Here is a 19,738-nt window from a genome sequence, read left to right as displayed (position 1 = left end):
ACTGTTGATGAATAGAGGTCTTACTGAAGCATCTACTATCATGAGTACCAGAATCTGCATCATTACATGATGCATTATTGAATAACGTCAGTACATGAAATGTACGATTTGTAAAATAGCCTAAAGGAAACTTATTGAACTTTAAAAATAACTCAACTCAATAAAGCATGCAATATATTGAAAGATAATTCTTTAAAAGACATAAAATGATAAATGTAACTCAGTCTATGAAATATGATACTTTACTTCTTGGGGAGTTTCTCTAACCGACAGCCATAACTTACGAGCTAGTGATGATACAAAAAAGAGGTTTCGTTTACACAGCCATCCAATACCTTGCAAGGGAAAAGAACGTCCATCTCTGGATCCAAATCAAAAGTCCTTTTTGGGACTAGGAAGAGTCGCCCAAATGAATTGCACAATCCTATCCTAAGCTGGCTACGTAGTTTTTGAGGATTGAGTTATTTAAACTCTTTCTCAAGTCGGTCCTCAATACTACTCCCAAAATACTTATGGTTCTCATATACATCAAGTGAGTGAAATACTCAAAATGTATCTCATCTAGTCTTATTGGACTTTTACATCAATTTATTCAATTTTTCTCATCTCATCTTTTCTCGTACATATAGGTAACATCTCATCTCAATAATGCATTTAAATAACATACATTAGCCTCTCAAATAAACCTCAAAAATAGAGTTTTAAATTATATAAATACTCATGCTTTAAAATTGACATCAACAAACTTCATCCAAGTCGACTCATGCTTAACTCTTTCTTAATTAAGTGATGTAAATAATCATTCTTTAACTCAAAATAATGCGTAAAATATTTAATGCAAAAATTAAATTAGGGTTCATATGAATGCGACCATCAAAAAATATAACAAGAACTCAACTCATGAAAATCATCAACATATATTTAAATATATACAATAACTCAATAAAATTTATATAGATAACTCAAAAATTCACTTTATTGGAATTGGAAACTTGAAATCAAAATAGAACTTGACTTTATGAACATGTAGAGCCCCTTGACAAATGTAGTCCAATGTTTGATAGCCTTACATACCTGGAACAAAGATTATCTAAGTAGAATTCAAAGATTTGTCTTGAAACTCTTGAACCCTAGCTCTTCTCCTTCCCTCCAATTCTTTCTCTCAAAAGAGTTTGAGTAATAATGAGAGCAAATTCATGTCGGAAATTGATAAGGGATGAATTTTAGTCCCAAAATGACTTGGTTTTTTTTTGGAAAGGTGGGGAAAGACCAGTTTTCCTTTCATTAGAACGGACAATTTTTAAGTCGCGGACCTGTTCCACAACTTTAGGTTCCAAAATATTTTTCTTCTCCATGAAGTGGAATTATCACATACTCTACCATCTCACAAATTCATTTGGACCCAAATATATCTACCCAGTCCCGTGACACAGACTTTCCTGTCTTGCCACTACTTCACTGTATAAATATTGATGAATAAATCCTAACTTAAAGAAGAACACTCAAGAGGCCCTTTCATAAAATTCTAGAATTTGCTTTCTTGGATAACCTATGGTTAAGATTTAATATTTCTCTTAGATATTAATGAATTGAAGAAGAAATTTTGGTTGGAAAGATTGATATCTATTGTGAAGAACTTACCTTGATAAAGAAACTTGAATGACAACCCTAACTTGGTGTGTTCTTGAAAATTCTTGAGGTTCAAGTTTAGGAGTGAATGAGAGGGTTTTTAATTATGAAAAACTGATATTCTACACATTTAGGAATATTAAAATAACTCCCCAAAGGTTATATGACAAAAATACCTCAGAAAATAAAAGAGATACCATTCAACTTAGGCAGTGAAGTCTGTATCCTCTACGCCTCGCGAGCCATCGCGGACCTCTACCAAGTTGGAGCGTCTATGGTAAAATAGCCATCAAATTTTACTCTGAACTTTAATTGATGCAATATTGGTGACGTTGGAAAGAAGACTCATATACCTTTAATTTTGTAGGTGATGGACGACCTAACTTTTTTATATTGAGAGTATGGTCATTTATATTTCAGGCTTATATGGACTAAGGCAAAAACTTAGCAGATAGAATTTTTTTGGATGTGGCTTGGTGTTAAAGATCCCTTGTACCCTTAAACCACATCTAATACACTTTATTTACTTAGAAATTTATCCTACAAATACATATAATTAGAATTCATTGAGTTTGGACCTTTATGCATATGAAGATTTGTTCGGGTCTTAGATTAAAAAATTTTGGGGTGTTATAATGTAATACTCCTTTTACTGTTTAAAATTGAGTATCTATTTCTGAGTGAATCAATTCCAGTATTGCATTCAGTCTATGTGTATTTTCCTAGCTTGGTTATCATTCATGGACAAATGATCCCAATGGGTGATATTGTAACGCCCCAAAAATTTCTATGCTAAGACCTAAACTATTCTTCATATGTGTAAATGCTTGAACCTATTAATTTTAATTGTATATATGTGTTTGGGTCAATTCCTAAATATTTTAAGTTATTTTATATGAATTAGGGTCATCAGGAATATCTAGTACTTAGTCGAGATCAAAGATCCTCTACTAATTAAGTTGAAGCATAAGAAAATGCAAGAGTCAACTTCAAATGATCATATCTCTCAGCATATATTGAATTAGGTGGCCTCTGACCTATCAAATTAAATGTCTATGTGTACTCTCCAAACGCCGCTAAGTTTTCCTCATTTAAAGTTCGGAGTAAAGTAATATGACTGATTTACCAAAGACTGTCAGGTCAGAGTTTTCGCGACCAGTAGGACCATGGGTCGTAGGTTAGTACGACCCATAGAGTTCACTCATGGAATGATTTTAAATAGTTTACATTTTTTCTTAAGTTCCATCGAAACTTTAGACGAGCTGTGGATCATTTTATGGGTCGTTAAAGGGTCTGTATTTATGTATATCACCCCCTATATCATGTATAAAAGTTGTATATCATCTAAATTTTATAAAAAATGTTATCTTAAGTTTCATTTCTCATTTTCACTATTTGATCGACTCCAACAGCCCCCAAAAGCTCAATTCAACCCTAGTAAGTCATGGAAAGTGTTCATGATGAGTTTTCAACATAAATCCTTAATTTTGTACAAGATCTTGACATCAAATCTTATTCCCATCTCGAGTGAATATCAAGAATTCAATTCTAGGGTTCAAGACTTTATTTCTGAAAAAGTCCATCTCAAAGTCCTCTTTCCAAATCAAGGAAAGCTTACTCTCACAATTTCATAGTGAGTCTAACATATGATTATATATCCTTAGCAAGAATCTCCTATCGAAACATAAGATTTTAAAGAAATTAATCTAAGGATATCAAGAAAGGGTTTCTTGATCATTTTTCTTTAAGTTAAGGTTTTTTCTTAAAGATTTATGGAGTGTTAAAGGTATGTTAGGCTAATTTCAATGTTGGACTCAGTTCTTTCTCGTGCCTACATCTTCATTCGTTTGAGTTGAGTTTTGAGTCTGAATTAAATCTCGTATATTGAGTTTTGAGTTAATTATGAATCTTTTATTGAGTTCCTTATATATTTATTTCAATTGAGATCATTGATATGAGTTTGAGTTGTTGAGATTATTGTTTATGTTTACATTCACATGAACCATAGTTGAGTTTTTGCCTTAATTATTTTGTACATGTAATTACCGTCAAGGTCTTTTCTTTCATCTTCTGACCTTTTAAGCTTTCAGATTTTTCTTATAGTGACCCCAAGTCATTAATGACTTACTGGCACTGACTGTTTTGTCACATGATCGTTCATTGGGGTTTTAGGCTAGTTTCCCTATTTTATAGCTTTTATAACTTAAAAAGTTGACTTCAGTTATAACTTTTTATAAACAACGTTAGAATGGAATTGTTATAGTTCCATCAGCTCCGGAATGGCCAAATTAGGCTAGTAGCATAGTTGGCATGAGTATCGAGGTAATCAGTACGAGTTTGGGGCCATTCGGTGGTTTTGCCTTTGAAATTTAGCTTATAGTTGACTTTGGTCAATATTCTGGGAAAACGTGCTGGGATGAAAATTTTGTTAGTGTGGTAAGTTCCAAAATGTTGACTTAAGGTTCTTAGATTTGCTTCCCAAGGCTTCCGATCTAATTTTGAGGCCCATTACAGAATTTGGCTGAAAAAGGCACTGGGTGTGGGAGCCACTTTTCATTAAATTGGCCTTGTATGAAAATTTGTAATGCGCCATTAAGTCTGGAACATTGAATTTGGTAGGGTAGTATATCTTATTTGTGTGAACGGATTTAGAATGAATCATGAGAACCCCATCGGAGACTTGGACATGCCAAAATCCATTTTGCACTAGTTGTGTTTGGTGCCATCGCGTTTGTGATCCCTAGTTACTAAATCCTACAAGGGGGTCGCTAAAGTGACCTTGGCACCAGGGATAAGGGTCGCTAATGTGTCTTCCTTATCCTAAAGAGATAGGTAGCTTGAGAGACTTAGTGTCGCTAAAGCAATGCCCGCCCCTTGGTGGGTGTCGCTAAAGCAATGCCCGATCGTCAGGGCAGCTTTTGCAACACCTGAGGTCTATTTTTAATTTCCTAATTTCAGTTATTTCTCAAAGCTTGAAATACCATTTTTCTCTCAATTCTTAGATGATTTGGGTGATTCAAAGAGCTAATAGCAAGGCTTACGTGAAGAATTAATTAGTGTGACCAGAATTAGATGTGGTAGCTTCGTTGAAGGTAATTTCCCCTGATTTTCCGTCGCTTCTCCTTGTTTTTGACCTTAATTGAGAATGTGGATGCATGAAGGTGTTTGGGCATTTTTAGGCATTGAATTATGTTCTTTTTTGGAAAATAAGTTCAGGGTATCATGTAGGACCTATTCCCGGGGTTAATTTTGCAATTCACAAAGTGGGTCCCATAATTTCCAATTTTGACTCCAAAATTGGTCCATCTCTAAAATTGGGAATCTAGTTCAAAATATCTGTATTGATGAGGTGATTAATATTTTGTCAGCGTGGCTGTGATTAGAGGTGATTTAAAGGCTGAGAAATTCATTTTTGTGGATTTAGAGCATGAGTGTTTGGCTTTGAATTAGGCTACATTCTATCCTTTTGACTGAGTTTTATTAGATAACGTCTAGTATTTATTGCATATTATTTAGATATTGGTATTGGCTGGGTTTAGGGTCTTTCTCCTTTTATGTCATTTCCTTGACTTCAATTAGGCCTTAGACTAGCGTTGTCTCTTGTAATCGTTATTTTTGGCTTGTAGTTTGGGTTGCATTATTTATGTGTGAGATTATCGTTCTTAAGATCGATACTGATGGTCTTAGGCTAGGTTTGAACCTTATATGCTTTAGATTATGTCCAACTACCCTTATATCTAGGCGTAGCTTTCAGTAGGGGATTGTGATGGTTGGTGCAACTTAGTGCTAGTGCCGGAGACCTCTATGACTTGTTGTAGCCATAGGTTTTTCTTTAATGTGCTCATTGAGAGTTGAGATGACATATTTTGGGGTAAGGCATCGATGCTAGAGATATTTCTCCCCCTATCTGATTTTGAGCCATGTCTTGATTGTTCGCTTTCATTTAGCGGTAGGCTTAGGATGTCTCTTTATCTATTATCTATTGATTAGGCTTGAGGTCGTGCTTGAGGGGTGATTGGATACCAAGTTTATTCTTTTTTCCCTAATAGTATGGTTTAGATCAATGTTACTGTATGGATTGTTTTCTTGTTTGGATGATGGTGATGGCATGCTTGCATTGATTGCGCATTCACTCATTTTGTGGTACGATCCTGGTATTTCATTAGATTTTAACTACTATTTTAGAAGGATTTCTCACACTTTTACTACTTTTAAAACTGGGTTTAGAGGGAGTCGTACCACCTGGGATATTGGATAGTGTTTTAAGATCTATGAGGCATCGAAGACATGCTCCTTTTATGCTGACAGTTTCAGAGTCATCGAGGATGTACTTAGTCTTTATTGATATTAGGTGTGGCATCTTCTTTTAATATTTTTGCTACATCCGGGATGCCTTTAGCCTGTACTTGATTATCCAGCGATGAGTCACCCTTTTCTATATCATCTTGGCAACTAACTCTCTGGTACCACTACATGTATACTATATGTCTACTTAAGACCTGGTTTTGGCCCAGACAGTATACACAAACTTCCTGCTTCTCCTATAGGCCTTTCTATCCAGTGCACCACTGAACTCTATGAGGGAGTCATATGTGTCCCACCTAGTAGGCCAAGGGCCAGGAGAGGTCTATACAGTTGTTGTTGTTGATCTCCGAGACCCACCAATGATATCACTGGATTTTACTAAAAACTTTCATTCATTAGACTAACCTATTACCAGTATACTTGTTTGGTGTGGTCCCTGAGTTTATGGGGTCAAGGGGTATGTTTGTCATTATTTGTACCTTTCGGGGGTATGGGCATCTGAATTATTATCTGATTATACCTGTTCTTATCTCTTGTGGTACTTGTAGTTGGTTTGCAGGGTGTCTTAGTCCTGGTTGTTATTGTTGGTATTTTTGGTTAGACTCAGTTGGATTTGTCCTTAGGTGGAATGTGATTAGTTGTGGTAGACACTGCTTCCGTCCTTGATTAGTTGTCTCCTTTAGTTCCTCCTTACTGTAAATAGATTGTGGATTGCGCGTGCAGATATGCTCTTTGACTCTGTCTTTTATATTTACATATATCCTGCCTCTTTACCCTATTTCATTCTTTACCTTATGTTAGATCTTACTTTTTTACTTTTGTTATATTTGCCTGATTACCTGTGATTTATCCTTGCTTTATTTGTAGAGCTCACTCAGCCTATGCCTAATGAGTAATATTTATTTGGTACTCATACTACACTTCTTCCCCTTGCAGATCCTAGTAAGGGTTATCATTATTGATTTGGATTAGTGTAGAGTAGCTTGATTCGAAAATTTGGTGAGCTCCTAACGTTTGTGGTTGCTAAAGACTGTCTGTACTTATATTTATATTTGTAAAGGCCTTGTACTCTATATTTTGATTTAGATGCTCAATTACCTACTGATGCCAGGTCTTGGGGTTTTTCCTTATGTTTTATTGTCGTTGTTCCTCCCCTTCTCTTTGCTATTCATATTCTACTTTATTGTTATCTTCTGCTAGATAGACCATTTCGTTTGGTTCAGGGTTAAAGGTTAAGGCTTAGGCTTACCTGTTACTGGGTGTTAAAAGGTGCTATCATGATCTGAGAAATCAGGTAGTGACAAGTTGGTATCAGAGCTTGAGGTTGACCGACATCATTAGTATGAGAGAAATTACTAGTAGAGTCCTACAGATTAGTGTGCAGATGTCCATGTCCTATCTTTGGGAGGCTATGGGCATATTTCGGAAATTTTGTTCTTGACTTCTTATCATGTGTCCTTGTTTTGAATAAATTTTGAAACTGACCCTTTGGAATCTACTCTCTCTTAGATAGATAGCATGAGGTTTCCAGTAGACCCGATCAGATCATTAGCAGGTTCTACTGGTGCTTCGGCAAAAAGTTCCTAGGCCAGAGAGGGGTTGGTAGTTCCCTACTATGGTTCATCATTGGTATTGGTATATGTTATGAAATTTCATGAGTGGGCTAGGAATAACCCCATATCGTCCCTTATGGATAGGGATATGAGTTGGGAGCTTGTTAGGGGTGATCTTTGCTACTCCATTTGGCATCAGAGTATTTGATCGAAGGTGGGTCTACCTTTCCCTTAATTGTTAGCCACGTGAGTGTAGAAGAGCAGGTATGCTTTGAGGCATACAAAGGTAGTGGTAAGAGACCTTGCCCTCAGCACAATGGTGACAACATCTCACTTCATAGCGAGTATCAGTTTAGCGAGGGTTATCTTCCTTCTCAACCCATCAAGCCTATGACGGTAGCACCTCAGGTTCCAGAAGGTTTTGAGTTAGGTCGAGAATCTTACAACAGATAGATTTAGTTCAGGTTTCTCAAGATGAGTAATTGGGCCTTTAGGTGTTGGAGCTTTTCCTTTCCCATTTGGGTCGTTTGAGTAGAATGTTTTTGGTGACAGTTTTTATGAGGAAAACAAGGAAGGCAACTTTATTAGAGAGTGTCATAGGGCCCTGATTCAGTCAACTAGGGGTGAGGATACCTATCGAAGCCTGCCCTGTCAGGATGGTTCTAGTGCTGGCCAGTGCTCGAGGGTATCAGATTCACTCTTTTTGTATCGCAGTCGGATTATAATTGTGTCATGACCCAACCCCGTAGGCCGCGACTGGATCCGACCTGGACCCCCGTATACTCACCTATCAGTTGTAGTCAAATTGAACCATGAACAAGGTGATATTACTCACACATAACGCCATGACTTAAAACTTTTCCGTGTATGTATGGCCTCCTTAACTCGTATCATAACACATAAGGGCATGCAAGCCCACAAGGCTGCTATAACAAAAAAATTCACAACATGCCGTATAGGCATAATCAAAACGAACTCATAAACAACCCATATCCATATATCTATAGACCTCTAGGAATAGTAACAGCAACATATGGCGGGACAAGGCCCCCGCCGTACCCCTGAATGTACAAATATATACATTAAGTGACCAATATCAAAATTTAGGCTCCAGAACAGTGAAGCACTTCTGACATAGCTGAGAGGAACTCCTAAGCTGATGGATATCCAGAATGAACATCTATACCTGCGGGCATGAAACGCAGCCCCCCGAAAAAAGGGGGGGTCAGTACGATATATGTACTGAGTATGTAAAGCATAACACATCATAACTAAGGCCATAACTGAAATAGGGATGCAGAGGACAAGTATAACATCCTTCCCCCATTTAGAACATTTGTCCTCGAATGTAAACCAAAACCTTCCTCCGGACCTTATACCGATTATATGGAGAGGTCCTCTATCCCGTTGATATAACATATACTTTCATTGAGCAATCAATATCAGAGTTCCAAAGGTTAGGATTACCTGTAGGCATAGGGAACAGGTTATATTTCTTTTTCATTTCTTTTTTCCAGTTCTCTTACCACACATCATATTGCACCCTTTACACGAACATGTGTAGGAGCTTAAAATAGCTCAGAAGATGCCTTAGCATCGCCATACTAGTCTGCACGTAAACCTGTATCGTTCCTTACTTCCTTCATCTAATGTTAAGGCTCTACTATAGCTTTTGTTCTTAGTACTGATTATACCTTAAAGGTTTTGCTTCAAACCATCTTATACCTTCCTTTAATGTATTTGAGTATGGCAGTTACATGGCTACTACCGACTTCTTTTATCAAGTAATCACCTGGTTTTACTCTTGGCATACCTCCATTCATAGGTTGCATCAATTCTTTTGCAAAGCTACATCCCCTATCCCAAAGGGTCTTATCATCTTTCACGGTGGAATCACATATCCACAATACTTCTTTATACCACAATGCCATGCAAGGCCAACGTATACATACATCTATATCATCTCATGTCATAGCCACATAGTACTTTCTAGGAGGTTACCCATCCTAGTACCACTCTCACCCAAGCACGCTTAACTTTGGAGTTCTGATGGGATTCGGTGTGTTAGTGTTGGTATGATTGCATCCTGCCTTTTGGGGTCTCATTTGAAGTTTAAGCGTTCCCATTTATATATGATAGCGTCGGTTGATTTTCTCTTATGCTTGTATTTCTCTTGTCCACTTCCCCCATTTTTGGGTGTAGCCATGTCATCCTCCATTTATTTTTAACTATTCACACGCGAATGATTCTTACTCCAACATATTTAACGTGCTACACCATATCTACATCCTCTGTTAAATCATCCTCATGTTAGGTTGCCTTTCTAGGAAACCCTAGCATAACCGTAGGGTACTTTAGTATTCGCAATGTATCGTATAAAATCTCATCTAACGATTGATACTCGAGTAATATCCATAATATATTAGTACATTCAAAGCCACATTCCATTTATCCCAATCAGTAATTAGCGAGGGCTCATAATTGGTGCAAATTCCCCACTCGAGTGTACTTATACTTTAATGACTCATGTTTCAAGCTTCGTCATTATACTAACTTTATTCCCGTGGATACAACTTATTCTTCTAATAACCTCGTAATGCAGCAGTTATTCTGCAAATTGACATACCCTCTCCTTGTAGCATCTCACTAACCATCAAGGTGGAGTCACGTATATTAACTTCATTATGCCTTCTGAACTTTCATCTTTGTCATGTGCTTCAGGCTCCTTTTTAATCCTATTTAAAACCATATTAACTTCATTGTAATAGGGGCCTTATCTTATTACTCTTTCATCATACTATACTTTCAATTCGTAACTGTCTATCTCCCTTTTTGTTTGGTACTCATACTTAATTAATCACATCTATCTTGAATGCCTATATTATAACTTCTCTATTATTCCTCCAGCTCATTTCCATTTTTGGTTGGGCGCAAGGAATTCCATATTACTCTTTATTTTCTTGTACTAGCTATCTTTTTTGTCATCACACAATCTTTATTCGAAACTTTCCTTACAAAACTTGATAAATCTTCCTTATTTGTTCCGTAGCTTGCTTTTCCATTTCACACGCATCTTTACATTCCATGTCACTCCTATACCCTCCGGAAAACATTAGTTTTACATGACATTCCTTTCTAACTTCATTCTACCATACTAGTATTGACCTCCTAGTTTCTATTGCCATTAACTCAACAATTAACTTATTTCTCGAGGTCAGCCATACTCGTTTAGTCAAATCTCATCATTGTTGTGAGAACAACCTTTCAAGACATACTACAGCCCTGTATCTCATTCTCCTTTTATTTCTAGGAAAGTTTAGGCAGAGTTTCCTCTGTATTTCTTACTATCTCAACACTTGCACGCAGAAAATACCAACAATGCCTCACAGGGCACACATATATATATATTCATATTGTATAACATCTCAGCCACATAGGGCACACATATATAGTCATATCGCAGCTGCACAAGGCGCCCACATTAGCAGTATGAACATGGACTTACCTCGTATGTCCCCTCTAACTGCACCTGTTACACTTTCCTGTATAATTTTCCTTTCATTTTCCAACTTTATATATCAATTGTATTACAACACCTTACCTGGCATAGGTCCTTCATGCCTTTGCTTACCTGCGTGCTTCGTAACATTCAATATTGTCAGTTACTTTCTTTTATCGGCGTTGTCCTCCTGCTAAAATTGTAGGTTAGTATGAGGAATTTCATTTTCTATGGCTCGGCTCTATCGCACGATCTTAGATATGAAAGAAAGTAACATCTTAAATTTCTTGTAGCCTCCTATCTATAGATATGGTGTACAACACACCGATAAACAAGACTCTACTAGACACAGTCTATAGACACTCCAAGGACGAACTGCTCTGATACCACTTCTGTCACGATCCAACCCTGTAGGCCGTGATTGGGGTCCGACCTGGACCCCCGTATACCTACCTATCAGTTGTAGTCAAACTGTACCACGAACAAGGTGATATTACTCACACAAAACCCCAATGAGTTAAAACTTTTTCGTGTACGTATGGCCTCCTTCATTCATCTCATAACACATTAAGGGCATGCAAGCCGACAAGGCTGCTATAACAAAAAAAACATTCACAACATGTCGTATAGGCACAATCAAAATGAATTCACAAACAACCCACATCTATATGTCTACAGACCTCTAGGAATAGTAACAACAACATATAGAGGGACAAGGCCCCCGTTGTACCCCTGAATGTACAAATATATACATTAAGTGATCAGTATCAAAAATTAGTCTCCAGAACAGTGAAGCACTTACGACATAGCTGAGAGGAACTCCTAAGCTGACGGATCTTTAGAATGAATATCTTTACCTACGGGCATGAAACGTAGCCCTCCGAGAAAAGGGAGGTCAGTACGATATATGTACTGAGTATGTAAAGCATAACACATCGTAATTGAGGCCATAATTAAAATAGGGATGCAGGGGACAAGTATAACAACTTAATGAATTACTGTACCTGCACTAAATCATACACATCATCATATGCTGTGCCCAGCCCTCTAGTGAACTCAGTGTCATAAGCATTTTCTCATATTCACATGTCATCGTATCATCATGTATTTTATTTTATCATATCATCGTATACTGTATCATATCATCGTATACGGTATAATCTTATCATGTATGTCATCATATTACATCCGGTTCACTACGGGGCTCGGGATCGCAAATGTATCACTCTTATCTCATATGCATGCCTACATAAAGTATTCGGCCCCTTTAGTGAGGGACTCGATGAATGGAGTGGTGTATGTCTATGGTGTACCATCATAATATACATACCGTATCCAGCTCTCTAAGGAGGGACTCGGTTTTCCTTCCTTATTTCGCCACATATACTATCATATAACAGCCAGCCCGGGACTCGGTGAATAATTATATCATCATAACATATAACATATATCACACCTTATGTACGACATCATCTCCTTGTGCATAAAACTATACACATCCGGGCTGAGATGCGGTGAAAGAAGTAGTAAAGCTGCGCTCGACATAATATCCAGCCTATCGTGGGATGCGAAGAAAGAAGGGTTACAGCATGCATGAGTAGAGTAATGAGAAACTATATGCAGCTAAGTCACCCTCTGAGACTCAATAAAACACTCAAGTAAACCGTCACCTGAAGACCAGGAAGGTACTCATCCGAAGTGCCCTTTAGATGTCATTAGGGGTTACATCAATTGGGGCATCAGGAATCACATACATGCATCAAGACAATGCTATATAGCTTATGCAATCAGAAACATGGTTTATGCAATTAGAGAAACGGTTATGCAATCAGAAACACAGTTATGCAATCAGAGACACAGTTATGCAATCAGAGACATTGATGGTTTCGGAGCCTTCAAGAAAAAGAGCTTGTATCTCCACCTACTATTCACTATATAGCTGGCTCGAGAATAATAGGTTTACTACTTTCAGGCTTTTAATGGTCAGAAGTGAGCACAAGTCACGAATTATACTCAGAGCTCATAATTGGAATTTTCTCCAAATCTATATCATATATCATTTCACTTAAAATTAAGCCATTCTAAAGGAAGGAAGATATAGGCTTTACATGTACTAGTTTTCATCACATAGAAGACTTAAAGGCAATGACTCAGTTATTGCAGGAATTCTAATATCCAGAAGTAAACGAGAGTCTTGACTCATACTCAGGGATTTACGAATGGATTGAATCCTAAATGTCATATACATATCATTTATAGCTTACATCTAAGACATGCCAAAAGAAAAGAAGAATAGCTCTACATACTTATTCCAAAAATTCGCCAAAAGAAAGCTTCACATACCTTGTCTGAATTATTCCTTATCCTGCTTGCCTCGCCGTCCTTTGAACCTATTCAACATGAAAGTAATATGAATATAAACCCCTTTTACTTTCCATCACCCTAGGTTACACCTTAGTATTAATGTAATGTATTTCCTTAGTCGTTTCCCCGACTAGTTCTGTTATTCGCTAAGGCGTCGACAAAAATTGGGCAGCACCTCCCCTATAATGTGCCCTATCCAAATTTCCAATTAGGTCCCTAAGACCTACCGCCAACTAAAAACAACAACCTTCAGGAATTCACACCAACAATATACAACATAAACTCCAAATAACTTATTCAAAAATGCGATATCACAATAGGGTGTCTAGCCTTTATTTTGTAACGCCTTTCATTATACGCAACGAGGGGTCGTGTGGCTGCAACCAGCAGCATCTACATCCATTTTAGAATGCATTTAGGCCCTGCAACAATACATTACACCCATGCAGCAACAACTCACACGAACAACACTATACTTCGACGACAATTTAACTATAGCAATTCCAATTTAGTTTATTTTGAACATCGAGCATTTCTACGACATTCTTAAACTTCCAGCAGAATACAAGGGGTGTAATACATCATATAACAACATCATAAACTTCAAATTGAAAGTAAAGACCTTACCTTTCCCAAAATAGGCCAAAACTCGCCAAAGCTATCAAAATGTGAATTCTGGACAGCCTACTGTCTTGAATTGTCGCTTAGTTTCGAAGGGGTAATTGAAGGAAATAAGATTTGTGTCCTCAATGAAAGTTATATACATGTGTCACAGGGTCACATACAATTTCTAATTAACCCTACAGCAATTTCATACAAAATGATATGCCTAAAATACCAACAGCAGTCCTTGTAGAATTTCTAAAACCAAAATCTGGGCAGTACCTCCTCTACACATCATCACCCTTTTTCGGGAATCTAAAAGAAAAAATGGATTTGAAAGTCTAACTGACAGTTATAGACTTATGAAATACCTTTCCAAAACATATTGAATCACCCGAAATGAAGCTATACACAAGAAGTTATATCAATATTACTAACAACTGTCTCCTCCAAAAATGGGTCTGTTTCCTAGCATTTTCTCTTTAAGTTTCTCTTAGTTTTCCAAGTGTATAACTGAAAATATGGTTCCGTAGGCATTGTAATATACATATATACACCTCCACGTAGTTGAGCAACACTGTAGATAATTAATTGACGGAAAAAAAATTGGAGACTTACCTCCTTCTAGGTGCTGCCGTAGCTCCTCCCTTCTCCCTCTTAACTTTTCTCTCAATTTTTAAGTGTAGCAAGGGATGAACAATGAATTTCCTAGTCATCCATACATATATATATATATATATATACCTTTTTGGAGAGTGACATGTGGCAGCCCCTAAGGGTGACACATGTCACACTCTTAGGCAGCCACATCACCTCATGCAACCAATCACATGCTGCCATGTGGCGATGTGTGACCCACCTCAAGTAGGTTTGTCACCTACTTGGTCCAAGTAGGTGCATTACCTACTTAGTAAAAGTAGGTGCATCACCTGCTTGCTTCCGAGTAGGTGCTACTCCTCCTTCCGCCTCTCCCGTGGGTTCGTAATCTCATCTTACTTTAGGAGCCTATGTAATCCTTGATACGTAAGCTCAACATGTACTCCAGTCACAAACCTGCAGGAGATGATCATAATGCTGGATCTCTTTCAATGTAAGCACATCTATAGGGAGGCTAATTTTGTTGCTGATACACTCTCCAAGCATAGCCACAGTGTAGATAGCATGGCTCAATTCTACAGTGTTCAACAGCTTCCTAAGGAAACAAGAGGATATTACATCCTAGACAAGATGGGGATGCCAAATTTTAGGAGGACAAAACTGAAGAGGATCAAACAACCTCCTTGATTTGCATACCAATAATAGTAGTACAGAACTCCCTATGTATAAATTCATAGGTAGGAGTTTTGTAAAGGGGACAATCTCCCTTACTTATTGCATTCCTAGAGCAATCAACCTACCCCTAGAGGTAAGGATTAGAATAGATAGCTTCTTTTTTCTTTTCATTCTTGCTTGTGTAGGTATCAGTAGATTTGGAAAATGGGAACCAACAATTGCAAGCCAGGCAAGGAAAGCTGTAGTGATGCAGCACAGGAACCAGCAATGGGAATCAGCAATCAGGAACCAACTACAAGTAATTAGAATATTGCAGAATTGCTTGTATGTGTGTTTTTCTGTTGGTGGGTGCAGGTACCATAGGGAGCTGGTTCTGAGTACAACTAAGGGTCCTCTCTTGGGAGAAGCCTGCAACAACATGCAATTTAACCTCATTTACTATGGAAGTCACATGGAGCTACAAAAGAGTCTCCAGCAGCCTGTACACCTATCCTTCTTGTTTGGCTTCTTGTCACTTGTCTTTACAGGTTCAAAGTATCTCAACAAAAGAGAAGCAACAACCTGGCATGCTAGGACTTCACCAAATATTCAGCCTCTCACTAATGCTAACACCTTCCCTGCAACACCTGTAACTGAGATTCAGCAGGGTAAGATGTGCAGGGTGAGTTGCAGCAGGTGGACTTGTTCAATGCCCCCCAAACTTTGCAGGATGTTAGAATATATTATTTTGACAAGCCCCAAGAAGTTTCAGCCCAAACGGATAATTGGAGGCGTTAGGCGAGCGACATGGAAACATTCAGCTGCCTTAGGCCTAAAGAGAGGGTCTTTAGTAATTTGGACCCTCCAACTTGGGAAACAAGTCTTCAAACTTTTCAGGACTAAAGGAGAGGATACATATGCTAAATCCATAAAGTTTCAACCCAAATGGACAATTGGAGACGTTAGTCGAGCGACTTGGAAAATGATAACACTCTCCAAAGCTCTTACTGAGGTCCCTTCTTTATTGCTAGTCTGTGTACATTATTTTTTGTTTGGGCTTGTTTGTTGTATTATTGCAGGTGTCTGGAGTAATATATTAGCATTCTTCAACAACAAATACATAGACAAGAGCACAAAAACAACTTCCAAACACCCTGCAACCTCTAAGCTTCAGCAGGGCAGCAGGTGCAGGGTGTGGAGTAGCATGTGGACTTGTCCAATGCCCCCCAAACTTTGCAGGAAGTTAGAATATATTATTTTGACAAGCCCCAAGAAGTTTCAGCCCAAACGGATAAATGGAGGCGTTAGGCGAGCGACATGGAAACATTCAGCTGCCTTAAGCCTAAAGAGAGGGTCTTTAGTAATTTGGACCCTCCAACTTGGGAAACAAGTCTTCAAACTTTGCAGGACTAAAGGAGAGGATATACATGCTAACTCCATAAAGTTTCAATTCAAATGGATAATTGGAGACGTTAGTCGAGCGGCTTGGAAAATGATAACACTCTCCAAAGCTCTTACTGAGGTCCCCTCTCTATTGATAGTCTGTGTATATTATGTTTTGTTTGGGCTTGTTTGTTGTATTATTGCAGGTGTCTGGAGCAATATATTAGCATTCTTCAACAACAAATACATAGACAAGAGCACAACAACATCTTCCAAACCCCCTGCAACCTCTAAGCCTCAGCAGGGCAGTAGGTGCAGGGTAGGGAGTAACTTGTGGACTTGTCCAAAGTCTCCCAAACTTTGCAGGATGGTAGCATATATATTTTTGATAAGGCCCAAGAAATTTCAGCCAAAACGGATAATTTTAGACGTTAGGCGAGCGAGCTTGAAACAATCAGCTGTCTTAAGCTTAAAAAGGAAGAAATTTGCTAAATGGAAGCTCCAACTTGGGAATCAAGCCTTCAAACTTTGCAAGGCTAAAGTAAAGAATATATATGCAAACCTCATGAAATTTCAGCTCAAACGGATAAGTGGAGACGTTAGTCGAGCGACATGGAAAATGCTAACAGGCTCCAAAATCCTATTTGAGATCCATTCCTCTCTACTAACCTGTATATGTCTATGCTTGTCTTTGGTTACTTGCTGTGTATTTGCAGGTTGTTGGAGACTTACACCAACATGCTTTAACATCAAAATCATAGAGGACAACATCTGCAGCAGCTCAACACCTGCAGCAGCCCAACACCTGCAACACCTGCAGCAGCTCAACACTTGTTTGCTTTGTTGCTTGTCTTTGGTTGACTTTCTTTGCTTAGAACCTATTTGGCACTGCTATGAGGGCTGCAGTAACCTTGGGCTTATATGGAGTAGCACACTCAGCTGGCCAACCACACTCTCTATTATCAACACACCCCAGCACCAACCTGCAGCAGACAAGGAACAAATCCAATCCACCTATGCCTTCTCTAATAACTCTAATAACACAACACTTGCAGCAGCTCCTTTCTTGCTGGTTCTTGTTTGTGGTGTAGATGCAGATGTCAGGATGAACTCATCAACATGTGTTTCCAACACCTACATAGAGCACAGCACAGATACAACCACCAAAACAAATACCTTCACTAAGAGGCCTACACAAGGACTATGCAGAGCAGCAACTTCCTTCTGGATTTTGTGGTTGTTTGGTTGCTTGTATTTGGCTGTTTGTCTTGTTGGTTGTGTTTGTCTATGCAGGTACCTCAGCTTCACCCCCCTCCAGGAGAATGCATTGATCTCCATGACCAGTCATTCTCAGCTTCACCAATGCAGCTGGCAGACTGCTAAAAGGACTGCAGTATCTTGGGGCTGCTTTGGAGCAGCACCCTCAGCTTGCCAAACACATTCTCCACTACTAACACACTCCAGCAACAACTCCATCAACCTGCAGCAGACAAGAAACATATACAAGTTTGTTGGTTTTGTTATTTTGTGCAGGTGCTCCAAGAGGCCTAACCACCTCAAAACAAAGACCAACAAGCAGCCTAGGGAACCTGCAGCCACCTGCAGATTGGCAGCCTTGGATGCATTCCATCAACAGCTGCAACAGCTCCACCAACTTGCAGCAGCCAAGGAACAAATACAAGCTAATGCTACAGCAGCTTGCACACCTCTTTGGTTGAATGTATTGTTGGTCTTGTTTGGCTGTGCAGGTACAGGTCTGCAGCAACCATACATTTGGACCACCATGCAGCTACTTCCTTCCTTTCAACCTCCATAGCTGGTAATCATGATGCTGATACAAAGGCACACTTCACCTGGATTTACTTGGTACGACAAGACTAAAAGGAGCAAAGATGAAAGGAATTTCCCATCCCATGCGAGATAGAAGTTTCGTATGCTTGTTCTTCTTCAATGTAGCTATGTCTGGTACGTAGCATAGTTGAATAGGACTAGTGTAGGTTACTTTTCTTTTTTCTCATGGAAGGGGAGAGTCTCCCTCATTTATGCTTTCATAGTTGAATTGTACCGGGAGGAGTCCTCTCACAGGTTTAATGCTTTCTAGTTATAGTTAGTTTCTTTTTTGTATCGGGGATGAGTTAGCCGACCTTAATAGGTTAGCCGACTTATGAACCACCATAGGATCGGAGGTAAGGTTTATGTCCCCCTCCTTGTATTTTTATTTTGATTATTTATGTTAAGGCTTGGGGGTGTTGCTTAACCCCTGACTGTGCACGAGAGGTGGGAGCCTCGTGTAGGGTCTGTTCCCGTAAAAAAAAAAAAAAAAAAAAAAAAAAAAAAAAAACATGTACTCCAGTGGCTTAGTTATATAAGTCATCCAAGTTGGTATCTTACATAAGTAAGTCGAGTCCTATGACTTATTATTTTGGCCTCCAATTTATTTCAAATCGTTATGGACCTATTTCCAACCTTCACTCTTAAGAGGCGTCACGTCCTCCCTTCCTTAGAGTTATTTAATCATGTTATAGATAATCTGGGTCATGGGATAACTTTCAAGAAGCTTAAGAAGAGGTTTCGAAGCATAAAGGTACAGGGTATAACAAATTAGGCATTCAGCTTCAGGGTTTTATGACTGCGGTTCACTTGGCCACTAGTACTCAGAGTGCGCTAGGCGTGGTTTGGTACTCCATATATTTTAGACTCCTCTTACTTACCGGACTAAAGTTATTGGGTCTTATTGTACTTGTAGAGAGCATGACCATCGATCTAGAGATTGTCCTCGGCATGGGACCCATGGGGAGTTTGCTGAGCAAGTTCAGTATCATGGTTTTATGTCAGCTCCATTTAGGGGTAGTTCTTAAACTGTTGTTGATGGTGCTTCATGTGTTAAAACCAAGGTTGGTCGCCATTCGTTCCATACTTCTACCGATCAGCCAGAGGTCGAGTCTCCAGGTACATGGCTATTTGATTTGTTATGTATGTCATGAGTATAGTAGTAGCCTTACTTTGACTTGTGTGTATATGTTTCAATATTGTAGCTAATTTTTTTTAATAGCGGATCAACTAGGCCGAGGCTCTATGTTTAGTAGTAGGGGTTGAGCAACTCCCTGTGCCTTTGCCTTGGTGATTTTATATAAGGTTACATCGAACTAGT

At 38.6% G+C, this 19,738-nt stretch overlaps 1 pseudogene; it reads right to left on the bottom strand.

The window, feature by feature from the left end:
- Nucleotides 1–9,456: 9,456 nt before the first annotated feature.
- On the bottom strand, nt 9,457–9,574 carry LOC129893548 (5S ribosomal RNA; annotated as a pseudogene).
- Nucleotides 9,575–19,738: the final 10,164 nt, after the last annotated feature.

This window comes from Solanum dulcamara, chromosome 6 (assembly GCF_947179165.1).
Source record: "Solanum dulcamara chromosome 6, daSolDulc1.2, whole genome shotgun sequence".
NCBI classification, from domain to species: Eukaryota; Viridiplantae; Streptophyta; class Magnoliopsida; order Solanales; family Solanaceae; genus Solanum; species Solanum dulcamara.
Note: the sequence above shows the minus strand (reverse complement) of the source record. Positions and strands in the feature narration are given on the sequence as shown.